Source organism: Mytilus californianus, unplaced genomic scaffold, assembly GCF_021869535.1.
Source record: "Mytilus californianus isolate M0D057914Y unplaced genomic scaffold, xbMytCali1.0.p SCAF_4, whole genome shotgun sequence".
NCBI lineage: Eukaryota > Metazoa > Mollusca > Bivalvia > Mytilida > Mytilidae > Mytilus > Mytilus californianus.
In genome coordinates this window covers 112,435,052-112,460,928 of record NW_026262690.1, presented here as the reverse complement: position 1 = coordinate 112,460,928, position 25,877 = coordinate 112,435,052, and the positions used below count along the sequence as shown (strand labels likewise).

The 25,877-nt window shown below is 31.8% G+C and overlaps 10 non-coding genes across 10 annotated transcripts; 6 read left to right on the top strand and 4 right to left on the bottom strand.

Moving 5' to 3' along the window:
• Positions 1 to 244: 244 nt before the first annotated feature.
• On the bottom strand, positions 245 to 334 carry Trnay-gua (transfer RNA tyrosine (anticodon GUA)). Its single transcript is given in 2 exon segments — positions 245 to 280; positions 298 to 334. It is a non-coding gene; the product is annotated as a tRNA-Tyr (tRNA).
• Positions 335 to 709: 375 nt separating this feature from the next.
• Positions 710 to 819, top strand: Trnai-uau (transfer RNA isoleucine (anticodon UAU)). Its single transcript has 2 exons — positions 710 to 747; positions 784 to 819. It is a non-coding gene; the product is annotated as a tRNA-Ile (tRNA).
• Positions 820 to 8,031: 7,212 nt separating this feature from the next.
• Trnai-uau (transfer RNA isoleucine (anticodon UAU)) lies at positions 8,032 to 8,141 on the top strand. The gene is made up of 2 exons: positions 8,032 to 8,069; positions 8,106 to 8,141. It is a non-coding gene; the product is annotated as a tRNA-Ile (tRNA).
• A 787-nt stretch (positions 8,142 to 8,928) lies between these two features.
• On the bottom strand, positions 8,929 to 9,018 carry Trnay-gua (transfer RNA tyrosine (anticodon GUA)). The gene is given in 2 exon segments: positions 8,929 to 8,964; positions 8,982 to 9,018. It is a non-coding gene; the product is annotated as a tRNA-Tyr (tRNA).
• A 375-nt stretch (positions 9,019 to 9,393) lies between these two features.
• Positions 9,394 to 9,503, top strand: Trnai-uau (transfer RNA isoleucine (anticodon UAU)). Its single transcript has 2 exons — positions 9,394 to 9,431; positions 9,468 to 9,503. It is a non-coding gene; the product is annotated as a tRNA-Ile (tRNA).
• A 787-nt stretch (positions 9,504 to 10,290) lies between these two features.
• On the bottom strand, positions 10,291 to 10,380 carry Trnay-gua (transfer RNA tyrosine (anticodon GUA)). The gene is given in 2 exon segments: positions 10,291 to 10,326; positions 10,344 to 10,380. It is a non-coding gene; the product is annotated as a tRNA-Tyr (tRNA).
• Positions 10,381 to 10,755: 375 nt separating this feature from the next.
• On the top strand, positions 10,756 to 10,865 carry Trnai-uau (transfer RNA isoleucine (anticodon UAU)). Its single transcript has 2 exons — positions 10,756 to 10,793; positions 10,830 to 10,865. It is a non-coding gene; the product is annotated as a tRNA-Ile (tRNA).
• A 3,721-nt stretch (positions 10,866 to 14,586) lies between these two features.
• Trnay-gua (transfer RNA tyrosine (anticodon GUA)) lies at positions 14,587 to 14,676 on the bottom strand. Its single transcript is given in 2 exon segments — positions 14,587 to 14,622; positions 14,640 to 14,676. It is a non-coding gene; the product is annotated as a tRNA-Tyr (tRNA).
• Positions 14,677 to 15,051: 375 nt separating this feature from the next.
• Trnai-uau (transfer RNA isoleucine (anticodon UAU)) lies at positions 15,052 to 15,161 on the top strand. The gene is made up of 2 exons: positions 15,052 to 15,089; positions 15,126 to 15,161. It is a non-coding gene; the product is annotated as a tRNA-Ile (tRNA).
• A 7,249-nt stretch (positions 15,162 to 22,410) lies between these two features.
• Trnai-uau (transfer RNA isoleucine (anticodon UAU)) lies at positions 22,411 to 22,520 on the top strand. The gene is made up of 2 exons: positions 22,411 to 22,448; positions 22,485 to 22,520. It is a non-coding gene; the product is annotated as a tRNA-Ile (tRNA).
• The last annotated feature ends 3,357 nt before the right edge of the window (positions 22,521 to 25,877 follow it).

The following is a 25,877-nucleotide window of genomic DNA, read 5'->3' as shown; positions in this document are numbered from 1 at the left end:
TATCTAGGAAATTGACCTGGTGCACACTATTTGCCTAAAGCTATTCTATTGACAAGTTATTTTTGTAATGTTACGCATTTAATATATCATTCTCAGTGGTTTTATGTGTTAGTTACTTTATTATTATTTCAACAAGAAAGAAAAACTCAGTGTAATAGTTTCCAAAATTTTATATATGGAGAATAATCTCACATTGGAGAAAAGAACAAATCCTGGGCTATAACGTGAAGGTGACAAAAATATATCCCGCGAGGCGGATTCGAACCACCGACCTAGAGATTACTAGATTCTATACCACTACAGTCTCCCGCTCTACCAACTGAGCTATCACGGGCTGATGACAATTACCAGTAAATTTATGTATTTATTGTAAAGAATGTCTACGGAAGTTGGTCATATGATGTGGCCTATTTTGAAGAAATGTTTTCATGTACCTTGTTCAATCTTTATATTAGGACATTGCAAAATATCAATTATGATGAACGGAAAAAGTCTGGCTTCCCTATGTTAAATATAATTCTTTGGAATATTCTTTACAGAACATAACAGGAGTGTCCAGAATATATGTTGTCTCATTCATTAAGGTATATGTAAAAAATAACATAGAAAATGGAACGTAAAGATTCATCGGCTTCATTTATAATGCAGACGTTACGCCAGAAAACAACTGTTGTATAAAAGCTTAAGTTTTAAGTCACTTTGTAACATTGCTCCGGTGGCACAATCGGTTAGCGCGCCGTACTTATAGACAGTACCTTCACTGTGCATAGCACAGTATGAGGAATGCGGAGGTTGTGAGTTCGATCCTCACCCGGAGCAATTAGTTTTTTACCTTTCAATTTATTAAATTTGATACCTTCCAGTAACGCTTGTCCACTTGTTACGATCAGAATCTCTTTGACAAGCGAATTGTATCGACTAAAACATGATTTGACCCGGGCTGTATTGGTGAGTATGAGTATGCCTTTGAGTGTACACGTGTAGTTTTGATTCGATATCAATTTACGTACAGTCGTATCATTTCGATGTAAATTTATATGTACGGTTTTCAATTCTTGTTATCTCACCAGCAGCATGTTCGGCAATGTATAGTACTCAAAAATAGAAAATGTGTAATTGAAATGTTCATTCGATAGACTGACTGTCTTGGCATAATTTGAAATGTGTGAGTTTTCTTCAAATTGACAGAGACTGATCACTGGGCATCAGCAAAATAACTCTTCTTTTCTCCTGACTCGTATTGATTTTACTGGTCCAATTTCTGAGATGATAATACCTCTCTAGTATCGTTACAGTCTGTTTGCATGCTTGAATGCGTTAAATTCAGTTGATTGTTCCCACTTTTTTATTTCTTTGCATGCCTGTATATCTAGGAAATTGACCTGGTGCACACTATTTGCCTAAAGCTATTCTATTGACAAGTTATTTTTGTAATGTTACGCATTTAATATATCATTCTCAGTGGTTTTATGTGTTAGTTACTTTATTATTATTTCAACAAGAAAGAAAAACTCAGTGTAATAGTTTCCAAAATTTTATATATGGAGAATAATCTCACATTGGAGAAAAGAACAAATCCTGGGCTATAACGTGAAGGTGACAAAAATATATCCCGCGAGGCGGATTCGAACCACCGACCTAGAGATTACTAGATTCTATACCACTACAGTCTCCCGCTCTTTTTTTTTTATCTTTATTAAAATAAATCATCGGATATAGTACATGTTAAAACTGATAAAACTAATCAAATATAAACAACATTAATCAATATGCATACAGTAACAGAAACAATGAGGTTTGTCATCTATATATCATACATTTACAAATCAAATACTAAGACATCATCTGTTTCTTGTACAATTGGATTGTCTTTTAGAAAGTTCTTTTCAAAAACATTGCTCTTGTTATTTTGCTGACATAGGTATATATAAAAATATGTTACATAATGTTTCAATGTATATTGGAACAGTTTGATCAAATTTACATTTTTGTGTCCATTTTTCAGTAAATTTCTTCTCCGAAAAATACAGAACCTAGCTACTGACAATACAAAATTTAAGAAAAGGTCATTCACACCTTTCATTTTCCATCTGAGTCCATTTAATAATAACATTTCACTCTGTACTAAACTTATTTTATCAGAGTTCATCACAGTTTATAAATATATGCATAATATCTTCATTTTCTTTATTACATACATCACACAATTCAGAATCAGACAGCCCAATTTTCTTTAATTTCACATTAGTAAAGACACAGTTATGTATTATTTTATAATCCAACTCTATCATTTTTGAAGGCTTCCAAAACACATAGACATGTTTCCAAATTTTACACAATTCTGCTTCATCTAAAGCATATAATTTTTTCCATATAATTGGCCCAATAGGCTCTTCAATTATGTCTTCTAACAAACATTGATATAACTTTTTAACATTACAAGATTTCAAGTCACAAGGTACATTTTTTATCAATACATATATATCTATTGTTCTATCCATATTTCTATGATGTACATTAGTGTCAATAGTATTCTTCCATTCCTCTGGTATAATAGATAATAAACAATGATACCTATCAATTACATATTGAATATTTACATAATCACATACATTATCAATCATATCTACAATTGCATTTTTTGGTAAAAACCCAGTCTTAACCCCATAGCAAATATCTGTGATAGTCACAATACCAGCTTGTATGAAATCATACCAAATAATAGTTTTATCATCTAATACAATTTTTGGATTACAGAACAAAGGTTGATCATATATATATTTTCAACAGTTAACTGAAAATCTAACTTACATCCTAGGGAGTACAAAGCTTGACACATTTCTCGATAAACCATAGGAATACATTTTAATTCACAATTTGGTATTTTTGTATATAATATTTCTAATCCTAATTGCATGCCATATATTTTGGATACAAAATATTTGAATGTATCTTTCCATAACACATGATACTGATCATCAATTAGTCTACCTATATATTTTAATCTAAATGCATACATTTTACATTTAATATCAGACAACTGTAATCCACCTTTAACTTTTTCCTCAACTATAGAACTATATTTAACTAAATGGGATCTATTATCCCATATAAAATTGACACATAATCTTTTAATTTCTACATATGCCCACTCTGGCATAGATGTAACAAATAATGCGTACCAAAATCTTGACAACATTAATGTATTTACAACAGTGACTCTACCTTGTAAAGTAAGTTGTCTCTGTAACCACATGTTCAAAAGACTTCTTACTTTCTTTATTTTATTTTTCCAATTCATGTCATCACACAGTGATTTGTTAGGACCAACATAAACCCAAGTAACTGAATAGCATCTTTACAAATTTGTAAGCCAAATTGCTCTTTTTCTATATCTGATAACTCTCCATTACCAACACATAAAATTTCTGACTTCTGTTTATTAATTTTAGATCCAGTAGCCTTACTGTATAAATCAAATTCTTTAAAAACTTCTGGTATAGATTCTTTATTACATAAAGATAATGTAGTGTCATCTGCATGGTGATAAATTAATCCCTCTTTTTCACAGTTAGGGACTTTTATACCTTTGATTTTGTCATTTTTAACAATTCTACAATGTAAAGGTTCAGCAGCAAGAACATTAACAATGCACTTATTGTACAACCTTGTCTAATACCATTTTCAATATGAAAATATTTAGTCAAAAAACCGTTACATTTTACAGCACTATTAATACCATTATAAAATATTTCAATCCATTTTACAAATCTATCACCAAATCCAAATTTTCTTAACATTTGTAACAAGTATTTATGACTCACTCTGTCAAATGCTTTTTCCTGATCTATTTTCATTATATACCCTTCAAGTTCATCTTTTTCAATAAGTTCTATAATATCTCTTACATTAGCAATATTATTTGAAATATCTCTACCAATAATACAACATGTTTGATCATTAGATACAATCTTAGGTAATACTACCTTAAATCTATTTGCCATTATCCTGGCTAATATTTTATAATCAACCTGTAGTAATGAAATAGGTCCATAATTTTTTAAAGACTTTTTATCACCTTTCTTTTTATATATAAGACTAATCACTCCACATTTCATAGATCTACCTAAAACACCTTCTTTTTCAATTACATTAAACAAATCAAATAATACATGTCTGAGTTCATTATAAAATTGACAGTAAAACTGAACTGTAAGTCCATCAGATCCTGGACTTTTATTTTTTGACATTTGATGTATTGCTTTACAAATTTCTTCGTGTGAAATATCAGAATCACAAAATGTACAATCATTATCATCTATTTTTGTATCTACACTATCTAACAATTCTGACATTTTATCATTATCTGTATCTACACATGAGTACAATTCTTTATAAAATTTATATTGTAAATCTAAAATACCTTCAGTAGCATAAACTGATTCATTACTGTCATTTAGTAATTCTTTTATAGAATTATTCTCTTGTTTATATTTTTCCAGATTTAAAAAATACTTTGTATTTTTATCTGACTCAACAGCCCAAATAGCTTTTGATCTGAGTACTGCACCTCTACATTTTTCTAATTCATATGCTGACAATTCAAGTTTCAAACTTTCTAACTTAGCTACATCAATATCTACACCACAAGCAGCCTTTTCACATAAAATATTAATCTGCCTTTCTAATCTATAATAATCTCTTCTGTTTTCTTTTGCCATTTTAGAAGAAAAAATTTGGGAATATCTCTTTATTTTATATTTAAGATTATCCCACCAAATCATTAAATCTTTATTATACAATTCATTTTCTTTTTCATCAGATATAATTTCTTTTACTCTCCTTACATATTCTTCATTATATAATAATGTATTATTGAGGACCCACAATCCAGGACCTCTTTCAATATTACTACAGTTAAAATTCATAATTACAAATGAATGATCACTTAAACTAGTAGTATTATAATATACATTTTGAACATAAGAAGATAACTGTTTATTTACAAGGAAATAATCGATTCTGCTTTGTTGTAATTCTCCATTACAAATTCTTTTCCATGAAAATATTCTAGAACTTTTATTTCTAGTACGCCATACATCATACAAATTGTTATTTTCAATCAAGTCACTTATTCTTTTACATGGTTCATCTATAACATGATTGCTTTTACCACCTCTGTCTAACATAGACAGAGAAGTATTAAAATCCCCACCAATTATTAAGTTATTTAACTTTTCCGTATACTGTTTAACAAAGTTAAAAAAGATAACTCTTTCAACAACTACATTTGGAGCATACAATGAAATTACATTAAACAATTGTCCATCTTCTTCATATGTTATATGAATAAATCTGCCATCACAGTCTTTATATACACATTTTATCTTATTTCTAAGATAATTATTCACTAAAACAGCCACACCCCTTCTACCATGTGAACTGTTACTACAATATATATCACCTTCATATAAGTGTTTTACACTATTTACATAAGCATCATCCCAGAAAGTTTCTTGTAACAATACCATACTAAATTTTCTATCATGAATAATACTTATAAAATTCTCAAAATTGACTACATTCTTTAAACCATTACAATTAAAAGAACAAATTACCACCATTGCAAAAAGAAAAACAATCTTACATATGAACTTATCCATTTTACCTTTTTGTACTGTCAACCACATTTCTTACATTTTTACCACTCAAATTAGGAGCAACTTTGATACTAGATCTCCTTTCATGTCTCCTCTGTTTTTTCTTAATTTTTCTGGCCATTTTGGCACTTATAAATTTACTTGTGGTGTCATTTTTACCATCAGAACAGACAAAAGACTCATTTGCATTTGCACCTTCCATGGTGACCTCTTCGTCACCAAAGAAGGTGATTTCATCATCAGAGCAACACTGCTCAATTTCAATTTCATTTTCACTCTCCCCAGTGACAATATTGTCCCCAGGAGGAGCGTCATTAATGGCTATTTTTAACTTTTTGCCATCAGAAAAATCTTTGTCTGAATTGATGTTTTCATTACCATCTTTAACGTTATCTAGATTCAATATTTCATCCTCTGTTATCTCATTGTTACTTTCTGTATCACTGTCCATCTTTCTCTTTCTGTTTTCCTCCTGAAGGTGGCTTTCTTGTTTATTCAGCTGCACCACATTAACTTCTATCGGAACAGTTGTTATAGAATCAGCATCGCCAACAGATACAGTTTTCTCTGACCAAACATCAGAAATATCTTCGTCTTCATTTTCACCTGGTATCTTTATTATAATTTCCGGATCATTTTCGTTATTCTGTTTGTCGCAAGTACAACGATCGGGTTTTTCTCGGCATGTGTCACATGTACACACACATGGAAATTTACGACAGTCTTGACAAGGACAAACACACGGATCACTTTTACAAAAAGCGCAAGTACATATACATGGGTACTTTTCACATTTGAAGCAGGCGCATATACACTCTTTTTTCCCGCAAATGTTACATTTGCACATGCAAAAATAGAAACCACAGACATCACAGTTCTTCTTCTTTTTATGTGTCGGAGGTTGATCTCTTCTTGTATCGGAGCTACTTCCACACACGCATAACAACGGTAAATTATGACAATATGTACATTTAATAGCTTTACATTGTCTCTTTGAATGTCCATATTCGCCACACCCGTGGCAAATAATGTACGGACACTGTTTACGCATATGCTCTGGTGACAAACACTCAGAGCAGACCTTCATCTGGTTGTTGTGTACAACACGAAAATATTTCGTATCTGAGCCAACTTTGAAAGACATTGTCCATGGCAAAGCGAACATACCTTGTGGAAATTTGCATCTCATAAATCTAGTCCCGTCTGCTACTTGCGTTCCAGGTATTGCTCGTCTGTATATAGGAGAAACAATTTTAACCCCTTTTGATACTAATTTACTTCTTATATCTTCATCAGGAATAAACGATGGAAGTTTCATAATAGAAACAACGGTAATATCCGAATGTAACATACTGACTTGATATTCATTATTTGCAATATCAATTCCTTCTTGCACTAGATTGAAAGCAGTCTGCTTACTATCTAATGTTATATCATAAGACATGGCATCATTTTTGACAACAGCTAACACTGAGTTTAATCCAGTGATTGTTTCCACATCTTCGATTACTATTCTTTCACCAATAACATCAGTACGAATTCTTTCAATTCTCACGGTACAATCTCTCTGATACGACTTTTCATCAAGAACATAATTTTGCTTTTGATTATATCCATTCCCAGAACCACGACTACCATTTCTTTGAGATGGACTCGATTTTTTACTATTTTGCTCCATTCCGCCGGAAATTCCAAAAAATTACAAGCAAGCACAGCCCATATTTGTAAACAAACACTCGAGTGCTCCAAAACGACCCCCCTTTTCCACACGAATGAATCGCCGGATTAGGGGGAAATACAGTTTATAATCACTGTTTCTCTACTAAGAACAATATAGTTTTGTCAATAAATCATAAATAAATCCTTACTGTAATTATCGAATCATAATATCCCGTTGAAACACAGAATTATCCACCGGAGAAATTATGACATTTCCATCCTAGGGCTGCGCTCAATTCGGAACAGTCTCCCGCTCTACCAACTGAGCTATCACGGGCTGATGACAATTACCAGTAAATTTATGTATTTATTGTAAAGAATGTCTACGGAAGTTGGTCATATGATGTGGCCTATTTTGAAGAAATGTTTTCATGTACCTTGTTCAATCTTTATATTAGGACATTGCAAAATATCAATTATGATGAACGGAAAAAGTCTGGCTTCCCTATGTTAAATATAATTCTTTGGAATATTCTTTACAGAACATAACAGGAGTGTCCAGAATATATGTTGTCTCATTCATTAAGGTATATGTAAAAAATAACATAGAAAATGGAACGTAAAGATTCATCGGCTTCATTTATAATGCAGACGTTACGCCAGAAAACAACTGTTGTATAAAAGCTTAAGTTTTAAGTCACTTTGTAACATTGCTCCGGTGGCACAATCGGTTAGCGCGCCGTACTTATAGACAGTACCTTCACTGTGCATAGCACAGTATGAGGAATGCGGAGGTTGTGAGTTCGATCCTCACCCGGAGCAATTAGTTTTTTACCTTTCAATTTATTAAATTTGATACCTTCCAGTAACGCTTGTCCACTTGTTACGATCAGAATCTCTTTGACAAGGGAATTGTATCGACTAAAACATGATTTGACCTGGGCTGTATTGGTGAGTATGAGTATGCCTTTGAGTGTACACGTGTAGTTTTGATTCGATATCAATTTACGTACAGTCGTATCATTTCGATGTAAATTTATATGTACGGTTTTCAATTCTTGTTATCTCACCAGCAGCATGTTCGGCAATGTATAGTACTCAAAAATAGAAAATGTGTAATTGAAATGTTCATTCGATAGACTGACTGTCTTGGCATAATTTGAAATGTGTGAGTTTTCTTCAAATTGACAGAGACTGATCACTGGGCATCAGCAAAATAACTCTTCTTTTCTCCTGACTCGTATTGATTTTACTGGTCCAATTTCTCAGATGATAATACCTCTCTAGTATCGTTACAGTCTGTTTGCTTGAATGCGTTAAATTCAATTGATTGTTCCAACTTTTTTATTTCTTTGCATGCCTGAATATCTAGGAAATTGACATGGTGCACACTATTTGCCTAAAGCTATTCTATTGACAAGTTATTTTTGTAATGTTACGCATTTAATATATCATTCTCAGTGGTTTTATGTGTTAGTTACTTTATTATTATTTCAATAAGAAAGAAAAACTCAGTGTAATAGTTTCCAAAATTTTATATATGGAGAATAATCTCACATTGGAGAAAAGAACAAATCCTGGGCTATAACGTGAAGGTGACAAAAATATATCCCGCGAGGCGGATTCGAACCACCGACCTAGAGATTACTAGATTCTATACCACTACAGTCTCCCGCTCTACCAACTGAGCTATCACGGGCTGATGACAATTACCAGTAAATTTATGTATTTATTGTAAAGAATGTCTACGGAAGTTGGTCATATGATGTGGCCTATTTTGAAGAAATGTTTTCATGTACCTTGTTCAATCTTTATATTAGGACATTGCAAAATATCAATTATGATGAACGGAAAAAGTCTGGCTTCCCTATGTTAAATATAATTCTTTGGAATATTCTTTACAGAACATAACAGGAGTGTCCAGAATATATGTTGTCTCATTCATTAAGGTATATGTAAAAAATAACATAGAAAATGGAACGTAAAGATTCATCGGCTTCATTTATAATGCAGACGTTACGCCAGAAAACAACTGTTGTATAAAAGCTTAAGTTTTAAGTCACTTTGAAACATTGCTCCGGTGGCACAATCGGTTAGCGCGCCGTACTTATAGACAGTACCTTCACTGTGCATAGCACAGTATGAGGAATGCGGAGGTTGTGAGTTCGATCCTCACCCGGAGCAATTAGTTTTTTACCTTTCAATTTATTAAATTTGATACCTTCCAGTAACGCTTGTCCACTTGTTACGATCAGAATCTCTTTGACAAGGGAATTGTGTCGACTAAAACATGATTTGACCCGGGCTGTATTGGTGAGTATGAGTATGCCTTTGAGTGTACACGTGTAGTTTTGATTCGATATCAATTTACGTACAGTCGTATCATTTCGATGTAAATTTATATGTACGGTTTTCAATTCTTGTTATCTCACCAGCAACATGTTCGGCAATGTATAGTACTCACAAATAGAAAATGTGTAATTGAAATGTTCATTCGATAGACTGACTGTCTTGGCATAATTTGAAATGTGTGAGTTTTCTTCAAATTGACAGAGACTGATCACTGGGCATCAGCAAAATAACTCTTCTTTTCTCCTGACTCGTATTGATTTTACTGGTCCAATTTCTCAGATGATAATACCTCTCTAGTATCGTTACAGTCTGTTTGCTTGAATGCGTTAAATTCAGTTGATTGTTCCCACTTTTTTATTTCTTTGCATGCCTGTATATCTAGGAAATTGACCTGGTGCACACTATTTGCCTAAAGCTATTCTATTGACAAGTTATTTTTGTAATGTTACGCATTTAATATATCATTCTCAGTGGTTTTATGTGTTAGTTACTTTATTATTATTTCAACAAGAAAGAAAAACTCAGTGTAATAGTTTCCAAAATTTTATATATGGAGAATAATCTCACATTGGAGAAAAGAACAAATCCTGGGCTATAACGTGAAGGTGACAAAAATATATCCCGCGAGGCGGATTCGAACCACCGACCTAGAGATTACTAGATTCTATACCACTACAGTCTCCCGCTCTACCAACTGAGCCATCACGGGCTGATGACAATTACCAGTAAATTTATGTATTTATTGTAAAGAATGTCTACGGAAGTTGGTCATATGATGTGGCCTATTTTGAAGAAATGTTTTCATGTACCTTGTTCAATCTTTATATTAGGACATTGCAAAATATCAATTATGATGAACGGAAAAAGTCTGGCTTCCCTATGTTAAATATAATTCTTTGGAATATTCTTTACAGAACATAACAGGAGTGTCCAGAATATGTGTTGTCTCATTCATTAAGGCATATGTAAAAAATAACATAGAAAATGGAACGTAAAGATTCATCGGCTTCATTTATAATGCAGACGTTACGCTAGAAAACAACTGTTGTATAAAAGCTTAAGTTTTAAGTCACTTTGTAACATTGCTCCGGTTGCACAATCGGTTAGCGCGCCGTACTTATAGACAGTACCTTCACTGTGCATAGCACAGTATGAGGAATGCGGAGGTTGTGAGTTCGATCCTCACCCGGAGCAATTAGTTTTTTTATCTTTCAATTTATTAAATTTGATACCTTCCAGTAACGCTTGTCCACTTGTTACGATCAGAATCTCTTTGACAAGGGAATTGTGTCGACTAAAACATGATTTGACCCGGGCTGTATTGGTGAGTATGAGTATGCCTTTGAGTGTACACGTGTAGTTTTGATTCGATATCAATTTACGTACAGTCGTATCATTTCGATGTAAATTTATATGTACGGTTTTCAATTCTTGTTATCTCACCAGCAGCCTGTTCGGCAATGTATAGTACTCACAAATAGAAAATGTGTAATTGAAATGTTCATTCGATAGACTGACTGTCTTGGCATAATTTGAAATGTGTGAGTTTTCTTCAAATTGACAGAGACTGATCACTGGGCATCAGCAAAATAACTCTTCTTTTCTCCTGATTCGTATTGATTTTACTGGTCCAATTTCTGAGATGATAATACCTCTCTAGTATCGTTACAGTCTGTTTGCTTGAATGCGTTAAATTCAGTTGATTGTTCCCACTTTTTTATTTCTTTGCATGCCTGTATATCTAGGAAATTGACCTGGTGCACACTATTTGCCTAAAGCTATTCTATTGACAAGTTATTTTTGTAATGTTACGCATTTAATATATCATTCTCAGTGGTTTTATGTGTTAGTTACTTTATTATTATTTCAACAAGAAAGAAAAACTCAGTGTAATAGTTTCCAAAATTTTATAGAATCATGTGCAAAACAGTGTAGGCGAGACCATTGATTGGCGCGCTAAAATATCCCATTGACTGGGTCAGATTAGGTGAACGTTCGTCTGTAACGCCCACAACTCACGACGTATTTATTATAAACATTTAAACTGTGGGGTTGCCAAAGGGTTTCAGTATATATACGAACTACAGTGCACAGTATATTATATACATATTTTATTTGCGATCATAAAATGTACGAAGTCGTCTATTACTATGTAAATTGGGTCGATTAAAAAAAAAGCTGAAAATGTTTCTGTTGCCAAGGGTTTTTCACAAGTATAGTAGTTAGCAGAAAAGTTCACCAAACTATACATTTTACCTATTCAAAAACGTAAATGCAAATTCCACAAGGCTTGATCCAAATAGCCTTTTTATTGTCTAATAACTTGCAAGTACGAAAAAGACAGGACAGAAGTATATTTTGTCTATATGTTTTGTGTACGCACACTTTTTAAAGTTGATCATGCATTCGTTCTAAAATAAAATTTTGACCAGATAAAAGTTAAAAGATGACATAATTGGATATGCAACCGCTTTGACGTCCGAAAAAAAAGATAATAATCAACACATGCATTGTAACTTTTAAAGCCAGTTAAATCCTTTTTTTTTTTATGTTGAAAGAACGTGCGATGTCATAAAAATTGATTATCAACACATAATGAAAACACAAGTAAAGAACGTTTACACTGAAATGCAGTCAAGTTTAGCGATTGATAATTCATTGATAACATTCTGGCGTATCACAAACAAACAACTTGTCACGTCTCACTTCATTGGCCGAAAGATTTAAATACAACAACAATTGTTGTGTGCACGTGAATTGACACAGGTGACTGACAATGGAATGTACTACGTTACTACGAACGTAAAAAACAATGATTTTTGGTCGAAATAATTAAATAAGTATTTTGTGAATTTCAAATAGTGGGTTCGAAATATTATACTAATAATTTGTGTTAAGTAATATTCTTTATGCATGCAGCACTTGTACCGCACTATGAAAAATATAAGGATAAAATAAAATACATGTGCCGCTTTTATACGGATGAATGTATGAACCACTTTAATTTCTTTCATATTGACGCTAGGTTATTATCCAGACAATGTCGTAGTTACTTATAATAAGGATCTCATAATACTGATCCATTTCAAATTTATGATGGGTTGCACATTCCTCTTTTATTGTTTTCATGCTATAAAACGAAAATAAAGAAGCTAAGCGTTTGTTCTTCAGAAATGACGTGTCATAAACGAGCAAATTGTCCCCGAAAGATCGTACCATGTGTGCACGTGAATATAGATGTACTATGCAATGTACTATCATGGTCACCACGAAATTCAAATGAATTCAGTGAAGGCATGTTGGTGTAAAAAGGTTTGAAATGTTTCATCGGCGAAGATTTTATGTTTGCATGTGTGGAACTAAAAAATAAATAAATACTTGTGAGAAATGTCGTAGTTTATAAGGAACTATATAAATGTACTGTTTTCGATTTTGATTGGTTGAAAAATTTATCCTTTAATTTCATACCGTAAGAATAGAGCTTTGCATAACATTGTTGAACAATCCGCCAAAGTAACGTGTGGCATGCGTGCGTATTAAAATGAAATACAAAATCATACATGTATGATAAACTTATAAACGAAATATTAAGAAATTAAGGATGACTACTGTAAAAGTATGTACAAAAATGGAGTCACCTTTTATCAATACATTTAGTGAATAACCACACTGTTTAAAACTGATTGTTTTCTATGCAACTATTTAAATATTTACAATATATAATTTTCAACCGAGGATAGCAAAACAGTTAATTATAAATTAAGAAAGTATATCGCTGGAGTTTATAAAGTACATTTCCTTCCACTGTGCCATGGTTTGCCATCTCCATTTTTTCTCTAAACAAAGTATGGCTGGTTACATGTTCTGAATTTACTTAGAATTTCGGGATTTTTTTTTTCAAAATCAAGTAAACTAAATCAGAAAAAAAATCACACTATCCTAAAACTTATGAAAGAATATGAATAATGAACATGACAGTTTATAACACAAACCCATTTACTATAAAAATCGAGCAATATCTTTAGTATGTAATTTGGTTATTTTTGTAGTTAAGTACGGTTTCATTTCAAGTACAACGTTAATTCATCAAGTCCATTGAATAAAAGATAAGGCAGGGTGAGCAACTTGACAAAAAAAAGGCAGGATGACGATTTATGTAAAAAATCAGGATAAACGAATAAATATAGTCAGGACAAAATGAAGGACAAAATGTTTCATCCAAGTCCTTCACCCCCAATCAAAATAAAATGGTAGCTCCCTTAATCCAGGACCAATTGAGAGGACACTGTTGAATTAAATATTTCGACGTGACTGTTAAGATTAAAGTTTAAAATTTTACATGCACATGTATAAAAGCTAGAATTGCCTTGCGATAATCAAGAACACAATCATGTTCGGGAATACGACGATGGAAGTTTTTAACGACCTTGACCGGCTACGTGAATACTGATCAGTCCATTCAGCTTTATAGTACGCGTGTTCTATTTTCGCAGGTGTGAGGTCGAAGGTTTGAATTGACCAATGAAAACGATCGTTCCTTAACGAGTTAATCTAATAAAGTTTGTTTGACTGATTATGTTGCACGACCTTTCGCTAAGCTTGACCGCAGTTCAGTGTAAGTATTCAATATAAATCAAAACACAAAGGTTATTCCTGATTAGTTTTTCGAATTATTTTATTTAGGCGTTGAGACCCTTTGGTGACCTCACAGTTTAAATGTCTATAATAAATACGTCGTGAGTTTTGGGCGTTACAGACGAACGTTCACCTAATCTGACCCAGTCAATGGGATATTTTTGCGCGCCAATCAATGGTCTCGGCTACACTGTTATGCACATGATTCTATATGGAGAATAATCTCACATTGGAGAAAAGAACAAATCCTGGGCTATAACGTGAAGGTGACAAAAATATATCCCGCGAGGCGGATTCGAACCACCGACCTAGAGATTACTAGATTCTATACCACTACAGTCTCCCGCTCTACCAACTGAGCTATCACGGGCTGATGACAATTACCAGTAAATTTATGTATTTATTGTAAAGAATGTCTACGGAAGTTGGTCATATGATGTGGCCTATTTTGAAGAAATGTTTTCATGTACCTTGTTCAATCTTTATATTAGGACATTGCAAAATATCAATTATGATGAACGGAAAAAGTCTGGCTTCCCTATGTTAAATATAATTCTTTGGAATATTCTTTACAGAACATAACAGGAGTGTCCAGAATATATGTTGTCTCATTCATTAAGGTATATGTAAAAAATAACATAGAAAATGGAACGTAAAGATTCATCGGCTTCATTTATAATGCAGACGTTACGCCAGAAAACAACTGTTGTATAAAGGCTTAAGTTTTAAGTCACTTTGTAACATTGCTCCGGTGGCACAATCGGTTAGCGCGCCGTACTTATAGACAGTACCTTCACTGTGCATAGCACAGTATGAGGAATGCGGAGGTTGTGAGTTCGATCCTCACCCGGAGCAATTAGTTTTTTACCTTTCAATTTATTAAATTTGATACCTCCCAGTAACGCTTGTCCACTTGTTACGATCAGAATCTCTTTGACAAGGGAATTGTATCGACTAAAACATGATTTGACCCGGGCTGTATTGGTGAGTATGAGTATGCCTTTGAGTGTACACGTGTAGTTTTGATTCGATATCAATTTACGTACAGTCGTATCATTTCGATGTAAATTTATATGTACGGTTTTCAATTCTTGTTATCTCACCAGCAGCATGTTCGGCAATGTATAGTACTCAAAAATAGAAAATGTGTAATTGAAATGTTCATTCGATAGACTGACTGTCTTGGCATAATTTGAAATGTGTGAGTTTTCTTCAAATTGACAGAGACTGATCACTGGGCATCAGCAAAATAACTCTTCTTTTCTCCTGACTCGTATTGATTTTACTGGTCCAATTTCTGAGATGATAATACCTCTCTAGTATCGTTACAGTCTGTTTGCTTGAATGCGTTAAATTCAGTTGATTGTTCCCACTTTTTTATTTCTTTGCATGCCTGTATATCTAGGAAATTGACCTGGTGCACACTATTTGCCTAAAGCTATTCTATTGACAAGTTATTTTTGTAATGTTACGCATTTAATATATCATTCTCAGTGGTTTTATGTGTTAGTTACTTTATTATTATTTCAACAAGAAAGAAAAACTCAGTGTAATAGTTTCCAAAATTTTATATATGGAGAATAATCTCACATTGGAGAAAAGAACAAATCCTGGGCTATAACGTGAAGGTGACAAAAATATATCCCGCGAGGCGGATTCGAACCACCGACCTAGAGATTACTAGATTCTATACCACTACAGTCTCCCGCTCTTTTTTTTTTAATCGTTATTCAATAAAACATATAAAATCATAATTCACATTAATAATAAAAGAATAAAATATTCAATAGGGTATCACATTATTTTTTAAGATGTCATTAAAAATGAAATATCAAAACACCATCCATTTCAATCATTTTACAATTATTCTTTAGAAGGTTCCTTTCAAAAATGTTCATCTTGTTTGTTATCTTACAGTACACATGATAATATGAAATATAATGTTTCAGTGTATACTTGAAAAATCTCATAAGATCTATATTCTTGACATCATTTTTGATCATTTGTCTCCTTTTGAAAATACAAAGTCTTGCCACAGAAAGTACAAAATTAACAAAATATGTATTTACATCAATATAATTACTTGTTATACCAAGCAAAAACATCTGTCTATATCCTTGATTGACCAAGACATCAATTTTACATTTTTCTAGAAGTTCACATAAAAACTCAAACACATAGTTGTGAAAAACATCTAGATCCTGACAGTTCAAAAAAAGGTGAAACAAATCTTCTACTACAGAATTACAACTTTCACAAATGTCTGAGTCAGAAAGTCCTATTCTTTTTAGTTTCAAATTTGTAAATATTCTATTGTGAACAATTTTAAAATCTAATTGTACACAGTCTGGAGATTTCCAATAACAGTGAACACTTGTCCATAAGAACTTAAAAGGAACATATTGGACATTGAAACTTTCTAACCAATATTGATGAGCATCAGGTTCAACATAACATTTATCTTTTAAAATACCATAAAAATCTTTTGTTCTACAACATACAAAATCTTTTGTTTTGTTATTATAATTTACAATAAACAATGGAACATCATTACAGTTTACTGGCTTTGTTTCATTTAATATCACCTTTTTCCATTCATTTGGTATACACTCTAACAAACTGTCATATTGCTGTCTAAGTTTATTACAATCTACATTTTCATGAACATTTTTAATCATTTCCTTAATAGCATTAAAGGGTAAAAAACCTGGAACCACTTCATATGCTACATGTTTCAATTGGGTAATACCAGCTGATAAAAACTGTTTCCAAAATATACATTTGCCATTTATTTTAATGGATTCATTCAAAAGAATAGGTTGATTAAAAATATCAACCGATCGTATATCAATATCAACATAAGTTTTAAAATATTGCCATGCATCAATCATTTCTCTATAAAATATTGGCATGTTTGTACAATCCTTTTTTTGTAGCAATAAAAATAAACAATGTACACCAAGATTTGTGTTGTGTATCTTGTTTAAAAAATATTTCATAGTGTATTTCCATATTCCATGGAAATTTTTATCTAAAAATCTTGTCAAAAATTTCAGTCTAAATGCTAACAATTTGATATAAATATCAGGATATCTCAAACCTCCATCAATTTTGTCTCCTATTATCGTTCTATATTTGATCAAATGTGATCCATTATTCCATAAAAAATCTAAACATATTTTCTTGATTGTTTGTAAAGCCCAATCTGGAATTGTACACACTGCTATTGTGTACCATAACCTAGACATCAATAGTGAGGATATCACAATAGCTCTACCAGATAACGTCAATTGTCTCTGTTTCCATAAATTAACTAACATTTTAATTTTACTAATCTTATCTTTCCAGTTGAGATCATCACACAGTAATTTATGTTTGCCTAAATACACACCTAATACCTGTATACATTCTTTAGAATATTTCAGCCCTATTTGCTGTATTTCTAATACATTAAGTTTAGCTTTACCAATACACATAATCTCCGATTTTGACATATTTATTTTTGAACCTGATGCTTTTCCATACATTTCAAAAATATTCAATGTTTCATTAATAGACTCTTTATTACCCAATGTAAGAGTAGTATCATCAGCGTGTTGAAATATAACAGCTTTTTCATCACAATCTGGGATACTAATACCTTCAATATTTAAATTATTTCGAATAGCACATTGCAATGGTTCAGCAGAAAGCACATACAAAAGAGCACTAATGGGATATCCCTGTCTAATTCCATTTTTGATTTTAAAATAATTTGTAAGAAACCCATTACTTTTAACAGAACTTTGAATATCTGTATAAAAAATCCCTATCCAATTTATAAATCTAATTCCAAATCCATACTTCTTAAGAACCTCCCTTAAATAATTATGTCCCACTTTATCAAATGCTTTTTCCTGATCCATCTTAAGAATATATCCTTCCAATTCTTCATTTTCTACAAGATCAAGTACATCTCTTATATTAGCTATAGTATCAGCAATATCTCTACCAGGTATACAACATGACTGACAATTTGACACTATTTTACATAAAATTTGTTTAAATCTATTAGCCATCACTTTAGCTAATATTTTGTAATCTACCTGAAGGAGTGAAATCGGTCTATAATTTTTCAAAAATCTTTTATCTCCTTTTTTCTTAAAAACTAAACTAATAATTCCACATCTCATAGACCGAGAAAGCTTAGAACATTTTTCAATCTCTTCAAACAGTTTCAATAAAATGTCTTTCAGTGAACTAAAAAAAGTACAATAAAATTCAACAGTAAGACCATCAGAGCCAGGACTTTTATTTCTAGTCATTTTCTGTAATGAAAATTCAATTTCCTCAACTGTTATATCATCATCACATAGTTCTATATCCTCCTGATTTATTTTATCAGTTACATTATCTAAAAACTCTTTCATAATATCATCATCTGTTTCAACAGAAGAATACAATTTACTATAAAAATCATGCTGCATATCTAAGATATCTTCAGTATAAGTAACACTCTCATTTTGTTCATTCAATAATTCTTTAATACAATGTGACTCTTGCTTTTGCTTTTCCATCTGTAAAAAATACTTAGTACATTTATCACTCTCTGTAGCCCAATATGCTTTTGAACGTAGGATTGCTCCTTTACATTTTTGTTCTTCATACACTGATAAATCTAATTTCAAATTTTCATATTGAGCTATATCTACAACTTCACCTTGAGCAATTCTTTCTGATATCCTTTTCAGCTTATTTTGCAATAAAAAATATTCTGCATTCTTTTCTTTTTGAATCCTTTTTCCAAATACCTGACTAAATTTCTTGATCTTATATTTCAAATTATCCCACCAAATGAGAAACTCTGAATTAAAAAGTGTGCTTTGTTTTTCTTCCTCAATGATATTTCTAATTTTTGAAACATATTCTTCATTATTCAAAAATGTATTGTTTAATATCCATAAACCTGGACCTCTTTCAATTTTTTCAAAATCCATTTTTATTTCAACAAAACGGTGATCACTAATTGTAGTATCATAATAATATACACTCTGTACAAAAAAATGTCAAATTTCTATTAAGTAAAAAATAATCTATTCTTGATTGTTTTAGTTCACCATTGTAAACCATTTTTCTTGAAAATACAAGTTTATCTGGATTTCTAAATCTCCATATATCATATATATTGTGATTAAGCATAATATCATTCAACTTTTTGACCGATACATCATTTTTGTGTACAGTTCTACTACATCTGTCTTTGCATGACAATGATGTATTCCAGTCACCAGCAATAATGATATTTTCAAATTGTTTCATATAATCATTTAGAAAATCAAAAAAATCTCCCTTTTCATTTACAATATTAGGCGCATACACATTCATTATATTATAAATACTATTATCGTATTCAAACTGTAGATGTAAAAATCTACCATTGTTATCTTTATATATTTGTTTAACATTTCCACAAAATTTTGATTTCACTAATATGGCAACACCGCGCCTATTATTTGTCCCATCACTGTGATAAATATCACCGTTATGTAAATGTTTTACATTTTGTACAAGCTTGTCATCCCAAAAAGTTTCTTGAAATAACATAAAATCAACATTTTTTTCAGACATAATAGACACATACTTTTTAAATTTGTCTACATTTCTAATACCATTACAGTTATGACTAACAAGTAGAACCATAATTGTAAGTAAAAAAATACATGTTTTAAGATGATCCATTATTAACATTTTTGTCATAAGGCGATGATCGTACTCTCGCTTTAGCATTATTCACATTAGGAAAATATTTAGTTTTATTCCTTCTCTTCATTGGTGACTTTTTGGATGATGTCTGAGCAAGCTCACCTTCTCCCCCAGACACATCCATTAAACTTTCTATCATTTCATCTCGTCTGTCAGTACCTGAGGCACCAACAAGCGAGATGTTGTCTAAATCTCCGATTCCAGTTCTTGTGACATCAACACCAGAAGAGGAATCAGCATCAAAAGAAAAATCTAACTTTTCATCATGTTTTGAATAACTATCTTTACATTCTATAATGCTTTCCCTATTTTCATGTATAATAGCTTCAGTTTGAATCTGTATAGAATCATGCTTGTTTTGATTTTTATGTACAATATTTTCTTTTACAATTTTATCATTATGTTCATTTGAAAATGTTATATCATCAGAAATATCTTGACTGTTTTTTTCTTTCTTTTCATCTTCTCTTTCATCTACCACAATGTCTTCGTCTGACTCATCAGCCTTAGAAACATCACCATTCACCACTTTAACATTCACCACTTTACCATTCACCACTTTACCATTCACAACTTTACCATTCACCACTTCACCACGTCATCATTCACCACATCACCATTCACCACATCACCAATCACCACGTCACCATTCACCACGTTATCATCCTCTTAACAAATGTTTTCCTTTATGTTAAGAATAGTACTATTCTTGTCATCATCAACCTTCTTCTCAGTATCACCATCTGTATTATCTCCAATCACCATTTGTTCATTATCATCGCCAGTAACGTCGACGGTGTCAATATTCTCATTATCAATATGGTCTTTGTTATCTGATGTCACGGTTTTAATTTTAGCATGCTTCACATTTTATCAACATTTTTCGATTTTCTTTTTTTACGCTCACTATGTTCCTTTTTTTTTTATTAACATTGATATCACTTTCATTATCATTTTCTTTTTCATTAGCCTCTACCTTTTCGTTCATCAAATCTCTATCAGTGTTGTCAACGCCGCATTTACAGTCATTGAAGGCTGACTTACATCTTTCACAAGAACAAACGCACGGGTCTGTTCTACAATATGGACAAGTTTTGTCAACATTTTCACAGAAACATTTCGAAGGCAGACTAAGACAAGTTTTACATCTGGGCGCTTTGCATTCCCTTATTTTGTGACCTTGTTCGTCACACCCGATACAAATCAACTGTGGACATTTCCTGTATTTGTGATATGGCGATCCACACTTATTACAAAGTGACTTTTGCTAATCATGCATAACTCTAAAGTATCTATCTCCACTAACAGTTTTAAATTTCATACTCCATGGTAATGATAAAAGCGTAGGTGGGAATTTTACATGCACATACCTCGTACCATCGGCTACTTGTGTTTTGGCATGAACATGCCTAAAAACACTCGATTTGATCTCACAATTTCTATCATCTAAAGTGTCAATGATATCTTGATCTTCAATATAAGCTGGTAAGTGGATAAATGAAACAACTACAATTTGATTAAATTGCAATGTACATTCAAAATTTTCATTATCAATCTTAAGTCCATTTGTCAATTGCCATGCACTCTCCTCCGAATCGGTTGTTATTTCATAACCATTATTATTATCAACTGGTACAACAGCTAAAACTGTGTTCTCTCCACATATCTTTACCACTGTCTCTATCACCGTAGCAGCATTAAATGATATATTTGGTATGTTATGTACACGAAGAGTACATTCTTTCTTTTAAAGTCTATCGAGTCTATGAACATATCGAGGCGATTTATTTTGTCCTCCTGATACCTCTCCTTTCCTTTCAGAAATCTCTTTCGGTTTATTATTTTGCATTATCACTATAGGTGTTTATCAGAGCGCACCCTTCGCAACTAATTGGTTATAGGTTAAACCCCAATGTCAAAGTCAGGCACACCCAAACACCCCCCTTATCCTTCAGTCTCTCGCTCTACCAACTGAGCTATCACGGGCTGATGACAATTACCAGTAAATTTATGTATTTATTGTAAAGAATGTCTACGGAAGTTGGTCATATGATGTGGCCTATTTTGAAGAAATGTTTTCATGTACCTTGTTCAATCTTTATATTAGGACATTGCAAAATATCAATTATGATGAACGGAAAAAGTCTGGCTTCCCTATGTTAAATATAATTCTTTGGAATATTCTTTACAGAACATAACAGGAGTGTCCAGAATATATGTTGTCTCATTCATTAAGGTATATGTAAAAAAATAACATAGAAAATAGAACGTTAAGATTCATCGGCTTCATTTATAATGCAGACGTTACGCCAGAAAAAAACTGTTGTATAAAAGCTTAAGTTTTAAGTCACTGTGTAACATCGCTCCGGTGGCACAATCGGTTAGCGCGCCGTACTTATAGACTGTACCTTCACTGTGCATAGCACAGTATGAGGAACGCGGAGGTTGTGAGTTCGATCCTCACCCGGAGCAATTAGTTTTTTACCTTTCAATTTATTAAATTTCATTGCAATCTTGGATTGATTCAGTTGAAAAAGAAATAGAAAAAGCGTCAGCAGAAAATAAAGAAATTATACTTTTAGGAGATTTCAATATAAACTATTCACATATAGATCATACAGTTGTCGGAAATCAAAAATGGAAGGACTGTATTAATTTGTATGGTTTACAACAAATTGTACATAAACCCACAAGAGTAACAGATAAATGTGTAACTACTATAGACCATATTTATACTACCGATGTAGACCATATTACAGAAGTAAATGTGCCTAGTTATGCCGTCAGTGATCATTATCCTGTTTGCGTTACAAGAAAACTTAACCCAAAACTATCAAAAATGGAGCATTTGTCCATAGAATATAGATCATTCAAACAATTTGATAAAAATAAATTTATTGAAAATTTAACAAATACTCCTTTTCATCTCATTGAATCGATTGGAGATGTTGATGAAGCAGCTAATTATTGGTATAATCTTTTTCTGAGCACCCTAGACAAGCATGCTCCTAAGAAAATTAAAAGGGTGAAAAATACTCAACAACCAGAGTGGTGGACTTCTGATATAAATAGCGCTAGACACCAAAGAGATTATTTTCATAGAATTGGGGATATATATAATTATAAAACTTGGCGTAATAAGGTTAAATTTTTAGTAGAACAGGCAAAGAAAAAGTATTTCCAAAATGTAATATCAAATTGTAAAGATAGTAAAACTATTTGGAAGTAAGTCAAAAGTCTAAATCGCAAAAAATTACATAATAATATCACGCATTTGGAATATAAAAATAGTGTAATTCAAAATGATGTTGATATAGCAAATACATTTAATGTGCATTTCACAAATATTGCTGAAGGTATAGTTGATAACAAATTATGTAATAATGATGAAGGTCCATGTTTCGATGTACTCAACAAATTTGTGAAATCAAAGTTACAAAGGGGTAGTGAAAAATTCATTATACCAGAAATGAGTATTTTAGATGTAAAAATGTATTTAAAAAAACTTGACAAGTCTAAAGCAACTGGTTAGATGATGTTGGACCAAATATTTTGAGTATGTGCAGCGATGTCATTGCACCAGCTTTAACATATTTATTTAATCTAAACATCAAATGTGGTAAATTTCCAAATATTTTTAAAACTGCAAGAGTTTGCCCAATTTTTAAAAGTGGCGATGCTTGTAATCCTGATAATTATAGACCAATAGCAGTTTTGCCTTGTCTCTCCAAAATCATAGAACGACATATAGCTAATAGTTTGTATATATATTTAAATAGTAATGACCTTCTTAATACTACACAGTCAGGTTTCAGACCTAAACATTCGTGCACAACTGCACTTACTAAATTAGTAGATGAATGGTTAGCAAATATAGATAATGGAGAAATAAACGGAGTTATATTTTTATATTTAAAGAAAGCTTTTGATCTGGTTAATCATATTATTTTATTAAAAAAGCTTGAATATTATAATGTTTCAAACTGTACACTAGACTGGTTTAAGTCATACTTGTATGAACGAAGTCAACAAGTTAAGGTCAATAACGTCATGTCTAATACTAAATGCATAAAAACTGGTGTACCACAAGGCTCTATCCTTGGCCCACTGTAATTTATTTTATATATCAATAATTTACCACTGAACATAGAAAATTCATTAATAGATTTATATGCAGATGATTCTACATTACATAGTAAAGGTAATGATTTACTTCAGTTAACTGCTAACCTTCAAAATGATATTCATGTAATTGAAAACTGGTGTTCGCAAAATTGTATGAAACTAAATGCCAAAAAGTGTAAATCAATAATTATTGGTTCAAAACAGAGGCTTTATTCAACTGGAAACAGTTTAGATATCAAAATTTCAGATGAACAAATAGAGAATGTAGATTGTGAAAAACTTCTCGGTTTATATATCGACAAAAACCTAAATTGGAATGAGCAAATAGATAAAATGTCATGTACAATATCAAATAGAATCAATTTATTACAAAAAATAAGAAAATATTTACCTATGCATATACGTATTATTTATTTTAATGCTTATATTCTGCCATTGTTTGATTATTGTTGCAATATACGGGGAAGTTGTTATGAAAGTGGACTAAATAAACTTAATAAGTTATTAAAGAAATCTGCTAGGGTTATAGTAGAAGCTGACATAATGACATCATCCAGTGTGTTGTTTACTAGTTTAAACTGGTTAAATGTGGAAAAACGCATTCAATATCAAAAGGCAATACTTGTATTTAAATCATTAAATGATATGGTTCCTAACTATTTACAAGAAAACTTTCATTTTATTGGTAATCAGAATTATAATTTACGTTCAGCTGATGAAAAACTATTAAATCTTCCGAAACCAAAAACAAACTTTTTAAAGAAAACATTTACATATTCAGGTTCTTAAATATGGAACAGTTTACCAAATGAAATAAAAATGAGTAATACACTTGTATCTTTTAAAACTAAATGTTACACATTTTTCATCAATTGTGCAAATTAATATGCTTTTTCATTATTATCTAGATACAATTGTATATTGTGTATAATATATCATTATAATACTGTATGTACTTATAAATATGTTATTATTATTTTGAGGACTCTCAGGAAGATAAGTTTTAACTAATGGGATTATCCTCTTGAAATAAAGATTATTTATTTATTTATTTATTTATTTATTAAACTGATTGAAAGATTATGTCTTCATCATATGAAAATCAAGTACAATCCCTCCTGTTAGGGGTTTAGTATCATACCATCATAAAATATATGAGAAGAACATAACCCGTATCATGCCAGCAACTGGTTTAGAATATACACGTATGTACCCTCGATTACACATAAAAAAAAAACATTCACGAAAAGACACTCATAAAATTTCACGTAACAACGAAAGCAGAAAAAAAGCTAGTTGGGAAGCAATTTTTCATTTTGTCCACTAGAGTCATTACTGACACCTTTATCCATCTCATAAATGGTACAGTTTATGGTGACTATTACCTGAATACATATCACCTTTTCATGAAGGCAACATTCTCGTAGACATCAATAGTTCCTAAAATGTACATCATCCCAGTTTCATATGGGTAACTTTCATGTTCTAACAATACTTTGGAAGCCGAAAGCGGCATATTTTCGCGTTGTCGCCTTTGTATTTTTCAACGTCGAAAACGCGAAATTGCTTAATTATGGATGCGAAAACCTGAAATAGAGAAAGCAAAATCCTGTTAAAGAGAGGCGAAGGATACCAAAGGGACATTCAAACTCATTAGTCGAAAATTAACTGACAACGACAAGACTAAAAAGAAAAAGACAAACA